The following is a 10808-nucleotide window of genomic DNA, read 5'->3' on the forward strand; positions in this document are numbered from 1 at the left end:
CAGGAAGACCTTTCTCAAAGGGTTATAGAACCTATACATTGATAAGCTTTATGAAATGACTTGAGTCATTTACCTTATCATCAAATGCAAAAAATCAATTCACAGCTCGGCTGGCATGGCTCCATGGTTGAGCGTTGACCTATGAACCAGGCAGTCATGGTTCGATTCCCAGTCAGGGCACATGCCGGTGTTGTGGGTTCGATACCCAGTTTGGGGTGTGCAGGAGGCAGCTGATTAATGATTCTCTCTCATCATTGATGTTTCTATCTCTCCCTTCCTCTCTGAAATCAATAAAAAATATTTTTAAAAAATCAATTCACAGATTAAGTTAATGTTTTAAAGATTTATAAGAGCTAATTAGATAAAATGTTTGTTTTGCCTTAGAAACCAAGGATTTTTATACTGGTCCCAACAAAGACAAATGAAGTATTCCTTTTTGTTGAATTTTTTTGTTTTCCTGTCAAAGCTGTTTTTATTTTTATATCCAATTCCACCGAACTCTCTAATTTAAAAAGATGCTAAAAATGAATTCTCTAAAGGAGAAAACTAATGAACAAAGGAAGAAAATTAGCCAAAAATAGGACATGGAGTTGCATGCATATCTGGCTCCGGAATAATAAACAACATTCAAGTAGACTGGATTCTTAAGAACATTTCTTTAACCATGGTCATGACCTGTGCCTTCCAAGAATAATATAGTATTGCAATATTTTATCAAGCGTAGAGAAGACACTGGTTACAAGATGTCTGTTTGCATTAGTTTTTCAGATCATGACATGTAAACACAGATGTCTAATATATTCCTAGGAAAACAAGATATCTTTAAACTATAAAAGGTTGACAATTTAAAAAATATTTTTATTCATATTCTGTTATGGTTTTTCTTTTGTTGTCATTGACACTATTACAGATGTCCCTATTTTACCCCATTTGCCTGCCCCCACCCAGCTCCCACTTCCCTGAAAATATTTTAAATGAAATAATTGATTTATGAAACTTTAAACAAATCCTCAATATTTCTAGGATGCTCAGGAATTTCAAGACATGGTATTTTCCCCCCTTCTAATACAAAGCAAGTTTCTTCTTTTGTAGAATCTAATGCCAATTTCCTCTTCCTTTATTTTAGGTTATATTGTCTAATGATCAGAGTTTATAATCCAATAGTCTCAGATGCATTTTGTTTTAAAGTTCTCTCTCTGGACTACCTTCGAATTTTTTTCTAATCTAAAGATTGTCTAATGTAATTTTGATCCTGAATGTTACTTGGGGTGAGAAACAGGCAAAGAGCCATTATACCTATTTACCTATACTTCATATTTTCTTGCTTATAACTTGGCTTTTTACTTTTGTATACCTCCTCTACTTGTGCCGAGAAATTCCATACTGATTCTTTATTTTCCAATCTGCCAGATTAAGCCTTTCTAGATTAGTAATTAAAGAACAGAGATTAGGAAATTAAGTATAATATAGAATTAGGAATCTTCAGGAAAAGAAAAACGAAGAGGGAACCAGAAGATCTAAAGCTGGGCATAATCAAATTTATGAAGCAGAATTGGAGAGAAGATGGTGGCCAAGTAGGCAGATCTTTCTTGCACCTCCTCCCAGGACATGGCTGGAAATAAAACCAAATTTGAGACCATTCACCTGGAATTACCAACTGAGGTCCAGCTGAAGAGGAGAGTTACACCAAGGAAGGACAGAAAACGCCTAGAGACGGTAGTAAGGGCGAGGTTGTGAGAGGGGGTTGACCCAGCAGTTTGAGAGGGAGGGAGGATCTCTCAGCTACAAGAGGGTTACTCTCCTGAGAAGATCAAGGCCTGTAACCCAGGCCCGGGTAACATCCAACCAAGAAAGGCAGCAAGGCTTCTTGCTGCCCAGGTGATGAGAGCTGGTAGATTGGAGTGAGTCAGAGAGAAAGCCTCAGGTATATATTTTTTCTTTTTCTTTTTTTAAACTCAGAACACAGGAGTTTTGTTCGTAGTTACTCACCTGAGGCTTTGGAGGAGGGAGGGAGGTGAGCACTTGAGGTGCCTAAGGAGAGGCTGGGGTGGGAAGCATTGGGGGATGGGAAAAGCAGAAGCTGCGAATCCTCTATTCGGTTGGTCTTACCTCCCCAAACTGATACAACCATTTTAACTGAGAGGTGCTAGTCCAAGGGTGGGCAAACTTTTTGACTCGAGGGCCACAATGGGTTCTTAAACTGGACCGGAGGGCCGGAACAAAAGCATGGATGGAGTGTTTATGTGAACTAATATAAATTCAAAGTAAACATCATTACATAAAAGGGTACGGTCTTTTTTTTTTTAGTTTTATTCATTTCAAACGGGCCTGCGGGCCGTAGTTTGCCCACGGCTGCTTTAGTCTCTATTGTTTCTTTCATATATCTAATTTTTCTCTTCTCTTTTCCTACTCTATTTTTTTCTTTTTCTCCTGCTTTATCTTCATTCCATTTCTTATTATGTGTCATCTACTTTCTTTATTTTCTTCTGTCATTATTACTCTCTATTCTCTTACCTAATTCTCTCTTATTTTGTGGTTGCTTTTGTTATTGTTGTAGAGCTCTTGTGTATGTTTATTTGTTTATTTTGTTTTGTTGTTTTTTGTTCTGTTCTATCAGCACCTCCACAACAGCTAACCTGATGTGGTAGGAGGCGAGCCTCACAGTCAGCCAGGCTGAGAGGAGATTCCATCCATGAACAGGAGAACAACATTCAAGACCCAATTACAACAGGAGAACCCAAATAACTCAAACAAGGGGCATTCCTAAAGGACCCAGCTCAGGAGATACAAGAGACTACAACACCGGGTCCCACAAAATACCTACTACATGAGACCACCCCACGAAGACTGGGAGGCATAACAGTTTGGTTGAGTACAGAGAAATAAATACAAATGGATAGCAAAAGTGGGGAGACAAAGAAACAAGCCCAAAATGAAAGAAAAGGAGGAATCGCTAAGCAAGAAACTATATGAAATGGAGTCAAGCAATTTTTCAGATAAAGAATTCAAAGTAATGGTTATAAGGGTGCTCAAACAGCTTAGTGAGACCCACAAGAAATGTGATAACATTATGAAACTTAATGAGAATAACAGCATAAAAAGAGGTAGAAACCATGAATAAGAATCAAGCAGAAATGAAGAATAACATAGGTGAAATAAAAAATACCATGGAAGGAATCAACAGTAGACTAGAAGAAGCCGAGGACCAAATCAATAAATTAGAACACAAGGTAGGAAAAAAAATAAAAACATTCAGAACAGCAATTGGAAAAAAAATGAAAAAGTAGGAGGAGACTTTAAGGGAACTTTGGGACTCCATTAAATGTAACAACATCTATATAATAGGGGCCCAGAAGAAGAAGAATCTGAGCAAAGAATAGAGAACCTGTTTGAAGAAATAACAGAAAACTTCCCTAAGCTGGTGAAGGAAAAGTCACTCAATTTCAGAAAACACACAGAGCCCCAATCAAGATGAACCCCCAAAAGACCTATACCTAGACACATCATGATTAAAATGGTAAACATTAAAGACAAAGAAAGAATCTTAGAGGCCGCAAGAGAGAGACAGAAAGTTACCTACAAAAGAGATCCCATTAGACTGTCAGCTGATTTCTCAATAGAAATACTTGAGGTCAAACGGGAGTTGTATGAAGTATACAAAGTAATGAAAAGCAAGGGACTTAATCCAAGACTACTCTATCTAGTGAGACTATCATCCAAAATTGATGGTGAAATAGTTTCTAAGACAAAAAAGAGGCTAAAACAGTTTATCACCACCAAACCAGCATTGCAATAAATGCTAAAGAAACTGGGACTATTGTAAATAGAGATAGATGAACAGACATAAGGTATAAAAATGGCAACAAATAAGTACTGTTTCAATAATAACCTTACATGTGAATGGCTTATAAATGGCTTAAATGTTCCAGTCAAAAGACATAGGGTAGCTGAATGGATAAGAAAATAAGACCCATATATATATACAGTATACAAGAGACCCACCTCAGAACAAAAGACTCACACAGGATGAAAGTGAAGTGATGGGAAAAAATTTTCCATGAAAATGGAAATGAAGAAGAAAAGCTGGGGTAGCAATATCATATCTGACAAAATAGACTACAAAATGAAGGCCATCACAAAAGCAATGAAGTCCACTTCATAAAACTAAAGGGATAAATACAACAAGAGGTATAACCCTGGTAAACATATATGCACCCAATACAGGGGCACCCAAATACATTTTAAAATCGTCTGGAGGATTTTAAGGGAGAGATAGATGGCAATACAATCATAGTAGGGGACTTCAACACTCACTGTCATCACTGGATAGATCTTCTAGAAAAAATTCAACCCAAGGAAACACCAACCCTAAGTGATATAGTAGATCAAATAGATTTGATATTTACAGAACATTTCACCCCAAAGCTACAGAATATACATTCTTCTCCAGTGCACATGGGACATTCTCAAAGATAGACCACATGTTAGGACACAAACTAAATCTCTAAAAGATCAAGAAGATTGAGATCATATCAAACATCTTCTCAGACCACATTGGCATGAAACTAGGTATCAATGACATTAAAAACATCCCCAAAAAACATCTAAACACATGGAAGCTAAGTAGCATGTTATTAAAATATCAGCCCTAACCGGTTTGGCTCAGTGGATAGAGTGTTGGCCTGCGGACTGAAAGGTCCCAGGTTTGATTCCGGCTAAGGGCATGTACCTTGGTTGCAGGCACATCCTCAGTAGGAGGTGTGCAGAAGGCAGCTGATCTATGTTTCTCTCTCATCGATGTTTCTAACTCTCTATCCCTCTCCCTTCCTCTCTGTGAAAAATCAATAAAATATATTTTTAAAAAAATCAGTTGGTTACCAATGAAATCAAGGAAGAAATAAAAGAAACTTCCTGAAAACAAATGAAAGTGAACACACAACAATCCAAAATCTATGGGACACAGTGAAAGCAGTTTTGAGAGGGAACTTCATAGTACTACAGGTCCACCTCAGGAAATATTTCTAATAAACTATCTAATCCTACAAACTAAAGAATTAGAAAAAGAACAACAAGAAAAGCCCAGAGTAAGTAGAAGGAAGGAAATAATAAAGATCAGAGTGGAAATAAATGACATAGCGACTAATTATATAGAAGATCAATGAAACCAAGAGCTGGTTCTTTAAAAAGATAAACATGATTGATGAACCTTTAGCCAGACTCATGAAGAAAGAAAGAGAGAAGGCCCAAATAAACAAAATCAGAAACAAAAGAGGCAAAGTAACAACTGAACCCACAGAAATACAAAGGATTATAAAAAAATATATACTATGAACAACTATATTCCAACAAGCTGGACAACCTGGACAAAATGGACAAATTCCTAGAAAAATACAATCTTCTAAAACTGAATCAGGAAGAAGCAGAAAACCTGAATAGGTCATTAACAACTGATGAAATTGAATAATCAAAAACTCCCAGAAAACAAAAGCCCTAGTTCAGACAGCTTCACAGGGGAATTTTACCAAGTGTTCAAAGAAGAACAAACACCTATCATTCTAAAGCTATTAAAAAAAAAATTGAAGCGGTAGGAAGACTTTTCAGCTTTTTCATGAGGCCAGCATTATACTAATTCCAAAACCAGATAAAGACACTACAAAGAAAGAGAATTCCAGGCTAAAATTCCTGATGAACATAGATCCTAAAATCCTCAACAAAATATATGAAAAAGATCATACACCATGAGCAAGTGGGATATATTCCAGGGATGCACGACTGGTACAATATTTGTAAATCAATAAGCATGATGCATTACATAAACAAATGGAAAGACAAAAATCACATGATCATTTCAATTGACACAGAAAAAGCATTTGACAAAATTCAACACCTTTTTTTTTTATAAACTCTTAGCAAAGTGGGAATAGAAGGATCATACCTCAACATAATAAAAGTCATATATAACAAACCTACAGCCAACATCATACTCAATGGGAAAAAACTAAAATAATTTCCTCTAATATCAAGGAAAAGACAGGGCTGTCTTACATTCTCCACTTTTATTCAACATAGTACTGGAAGTCTTAGCTACAGTGGTCAGACATGAAGAAAAAATAAAAGACATCCAAATTGGAAAGGAGCATATAAAACTGTCATTATTTGCAGATGACATGATATTGTACATAGAAAACCCTTAAGATTCCACTAAAACAAACCTCCACATTTTTTTTTATTGCTTAAAGTATTACAAAGAGTATTATATATGTCTCCTTTTTTTACCCCGCCCTTGACAATCCCCTAGCCTCCCCTACTCCCCAGTGTCTTATGTCCATTGGTTATGCTTATATGCATGTATATAACCTCTACATTTAATAAATGAATTATGCAACATAGCAGGGTACAAAATTAACACCCAGAAGTCAATGGCATTTTAAAAAATATATATTTTTATTGATTTTAGAGAGAATGACAGAGAGAGAGAGAGAGAGAGAGAGAGAGAGAGAGAGAGAGAGAGAGAGAGAGAGAGAGAGAGAGAGAGAGAGAGAGAGAGAGAGAGAGAGAGAGAGAGAGAGAGAGAGAGAGAGAGAGAGAGAGAGAAACATCAGTGATGAGAGAAAAAACATTGATCGGCTGCCTCCTGCACACCCCACACTGGGTAGCAAGCCCACAAACTGGGCATGTTCCATTACTAGGAATTGAATCCTGATCTCCTGGTTCATAAGTTGAAGCTCAACCACTGAGCCAATTGTGGCCTGACTCTATGGCATTTTTATACACCTATAATGAACTCTCATAAACAGAAACTTTAAAAAACTATCCCATTTATTATTGCAACAAAAAGTTAAGATACACAGGAATAAACTTAACCAAGGAGGTAAAAGACCTGTCACCAGAGAGGTTGAAAAAAGAGAGATAGAGGAAGATAAAAACACGTGGAAGAATACACTGTGTTCATGGATTTGTAGAATTAATATCATTAAAATATCTATATTAGCCAAAGCAATCTATAGATTCAATGCAATCCCTATTAAAATTCCAATGTCATACTTCACAGAGCTAGAACAAGTACTGAAAAAATTTAGATAGAATCATAAAAGACCCCGAATAGCTGCAGCAATCTTGAGAAAGAAGAACAAAGTTGGAGGAATCACAACACCAGATATCAAGCTATACTTCAAAGCCACATTAATCTAAACTTCCTGGTACTGGCACAAGAACAGGCATAAAGATCAACGGAACAGAACAGAGAACCCAAAAATCGACCCAAGCCATTATGCTCAATTAATATTTGACAAAGGAGACAAGAGCATACAATGGAGTAAAGACAGTCTCTTCAATAAATGGTATTGGGATAATTGGTCAGGTACATGCAAATAATGAAACTAGACCACCAACTTACACCATACACAGGAATAAACTCAAAATGGATAAAGACTTAAATGTAAGTGGTGAAACTATAAATATCTTATAAGAAAACATAGGCAGCAAAATATCAGACATTTCATGGAGTAGAGTTTTCACTAATATATTGCCTTGGGCAAGAGAAACAAAGGAAAAATAAACAAATGGGACCACATCGACATAAAAAGCTTTTGCACAGCAAAAGGAACCAGCATCAAAATCAAAAGGGAGCCCACTGCATGGGAGAAAATATTTGCCGATGATACATCTGATAAGAGGTTAATTTCCAAAATATCTCAAGGACTCATAAAACTCAAAAACAACAAAAAAGACAACCCAATTAAAAAAAATGGGCAGAAGACCTGAATAGACACTTCTCCAAAGAAGACATACAAATGGCCAAAAGACATGGAAAAATGCTCAATGTCACTAATCATCAGAGAGATGCAAATCAAAATGACAATGAGGTACCACCTAACACCTGCCAGAAGAGCTCTCATCAATAAATCAACAAACAATAAGTGCTGGCGAGGATGTGAAGAAAAAGGAACCCTAGTACACTGATGGTGGGAATGCAGACTGGTACAACCACTATGGAAAACAATGTGGATTTTCCTCAAAAAATTAAAAATGAAACTGCCAGTTGACTCAGTAATCCCCCTTCTAAGAACATATCCTATAAAACAGAAACAACAATCAGAAAGATTATATGCACCCCTATGTTCAAAGCAGCGCTAAGTACCAATCAATAGATGAGTGGATTAAAAAACTGTGGTACATTTACACAATGGAATACCATGTGTCTGTAAAACAGAGAAGAAAAAGAAAAAAAGGATCTTTTACTCTTTGAGACTGCATGGAGGGACCTGATGTTGTTATGCTAACCAAAATAAGCAAGTCTGAGAAAGGTAGGTATCACATGATCTCATTTGTATGTGGAGTCTAATGAACAAAATAGATCCAGAGACATGGAACAGAGTGATGTATTTTAGAGGGAACAGGTGGGAGAGGAGATTAACCAATGAATTTATATGCATATATGCATAGGCCATGCAAGGACAGTAGTGCAGGGAAGGCAGGGGGAGGAGACTGAAGTGGGGTGAGGGAGATCAAAGGGGGGCGGCTTTTGTAATATTTTCAACAATAAAGATAAATTTAAAAAATTTTATGAAGCAGACATACACTTATCTTTGGTACCTCCCATTCTCCTTGTTCAGCCTCTCTCCCTGCCTATTTTTGCTCTTTTTTTAAAAAATATATTTTATTGATTTTCTACAGAGAGGAAGGGAGAGAGATAGACAGAAACATCGATGAGAGAGAAAGATCGATCAGCTGCCTCCTGCACATGCCCCACTGGGGATGTGCCCGCAACCCAGGTACATGCCCTTGACCGGAATCGAACCCGGGACCCTTCAGTCCGCAGGCCGACACTGTATCCACTGAGCCAAACCGGTTTTGGCTATTTTTGCTCTTTCATCCACTTGTTGCCTAGCCTGGTTTTCCTTTCTGTAGGGCCTTGCTGTTTCCTAGCTTGTTAGCAATTTCTTCTAAGATATTAGTGGACACACCTAAGAGTATTATTCTTCCCATAGGTTTTTGAATTTCACTAAAGTCTATTACAGACTAGAATGCTTTCTAGTCTTGAGAATGAATTCCTAATAATTTAATGGAATTTGCTATACATTTGTATAAAGGTGTTCTCTGTGCACCTAGTAACATATTTCTCACTTTCTTATCTGCTTCCCTCTTCAACCACATTCTTCCAGCTACCCCAGTCTGACAAAGCTTTATAAATATTCAATTCCCAGAAGTTACTAATACTTTAACCAGGATAGTAAAAGTGAAGTGTGGTAGATGTGTGTGTGGGGAGCAGAGTAGACAATACAGGAGGCATCTGCTTCACCACTGCATTCAGCAAAAGAGGATTTTATGTGTTTCAGGAAACTCTTGTATCTCTGATTGCTTAGTTCCTAGCGTATTCTTGTATTGTTTTCCAGTCTGAATGACTAAAGGTACAGATGAGACTATAATAAATTGGAGGATATGTAAACACAGTGATCTGGTTGTGAACATTTTCTCCAATAGCAAGAGTGTCAATATGATAAGTTGATTTCCTATGTGTACGGACCTTGCTGTCTTTCTTATGTCTTTTCAAAAATCAACTGCAGACTGACAACTGTCTACCAACCTCTGTTCTCCCTTATTTCTGTATGTACAGCTAGACTACATGTCCCAGCTTCTCTTGCAATTATGTTAGACCACCTGACTAAGTTCTCTCTAACGGAATGGGAGCAGAATTACATATGTCAAGTCCAGGACCTCCCCATAGAATCTCCACACATGCACTTTCAAGCTTTATTTGCCTCCCCATGGGAAGGAATGGTAGCAACCAAAGCAACATTGGAAACTACACATTGAAAGTAGAAAAGCTACCTGGTGACCTGAATACCCACTCTGGATTGTTACATGAAGAATTAAGATGTTGTGCATTTAAACATCACATGCCTGTGTGTATTTGTTAATAGCAGTTTACCTACTACATTGTAGTAGGAGATCACAGTGTCTCCCACAAAATGTGTCACAATGCTGAGTATAGTGTATGTACTCAATAAATAATTGTTGAAGGAATGACACTACACTAGCCCATTCATGAAAGATCTTCCAGCCCAGCCGGCAAAACTCAGTGGTTGAGTATCAGCCTATGAACTAGGACGTCACAGCTTGATACCCCGACAGGGCGCATGTGCAGGTTGTGGGTTTGATCCCCAGTGTGAGTTGTGCAGGAGGCAACCGATCAATAATTCTCTCTCATCATTGATGTTTCTATATATCTCTCCCTTCCTCTCTGAAATCAATAAAAATACATTTAAAAAATATATCTCCCAGAAGTTATTATTACTATGGAACACTAAGCTGCAAAATTCCTTCATTGGCACATAATTTCATTCATTTTAAGTCATAATTAATATTTGGGGTTTTGAGCACTTACTGCATGGTTTACTCCCAAAATATTCTGATGAGGAAGGTGATACTACCTCCATTTAATACATGAGGGAACTGAGATTCAAATAATTAAATCACTTTCCCAAAGCCACACAGCGCTTAAATGACTGAGCCAGGATTCAAATTCAAGCATGCCTGACTTCAAAATTCTTTCCATTACACCATGCTTCCTTGAATATGTGTTTGGCTTCACACACCACGTTTATTGCTTTGATTTATAATCCTGAGAGTACAATATGATTCAGGGCAAATTATAATCACTTGGACCTTAATAAATCAGTAAAGTAATACTAGATGAAATATGTGATATTAGCTAATTAATAGAACAGATAAAATAAAACTGTAAACATCATTCACTAATGGTTAGCAGCAAACATTCTAGAATTCTGCAGTTTTGTTATTATTAC

Source organism: Myotis davidii, unplaced genomic scaffold (assembly GCF_000327345.1).
Source record: "Myotis davidii unplaced genomic scaffold, ASM32734v1 scaffold1596, whole genome shotgun sequence".
NCBI classification, from domain to species: Eukaryota; Metazoa; Chordata; class Mammalia; order Chiroptera; family Vespertilionidae; genus Myotis; species Myotis davidii.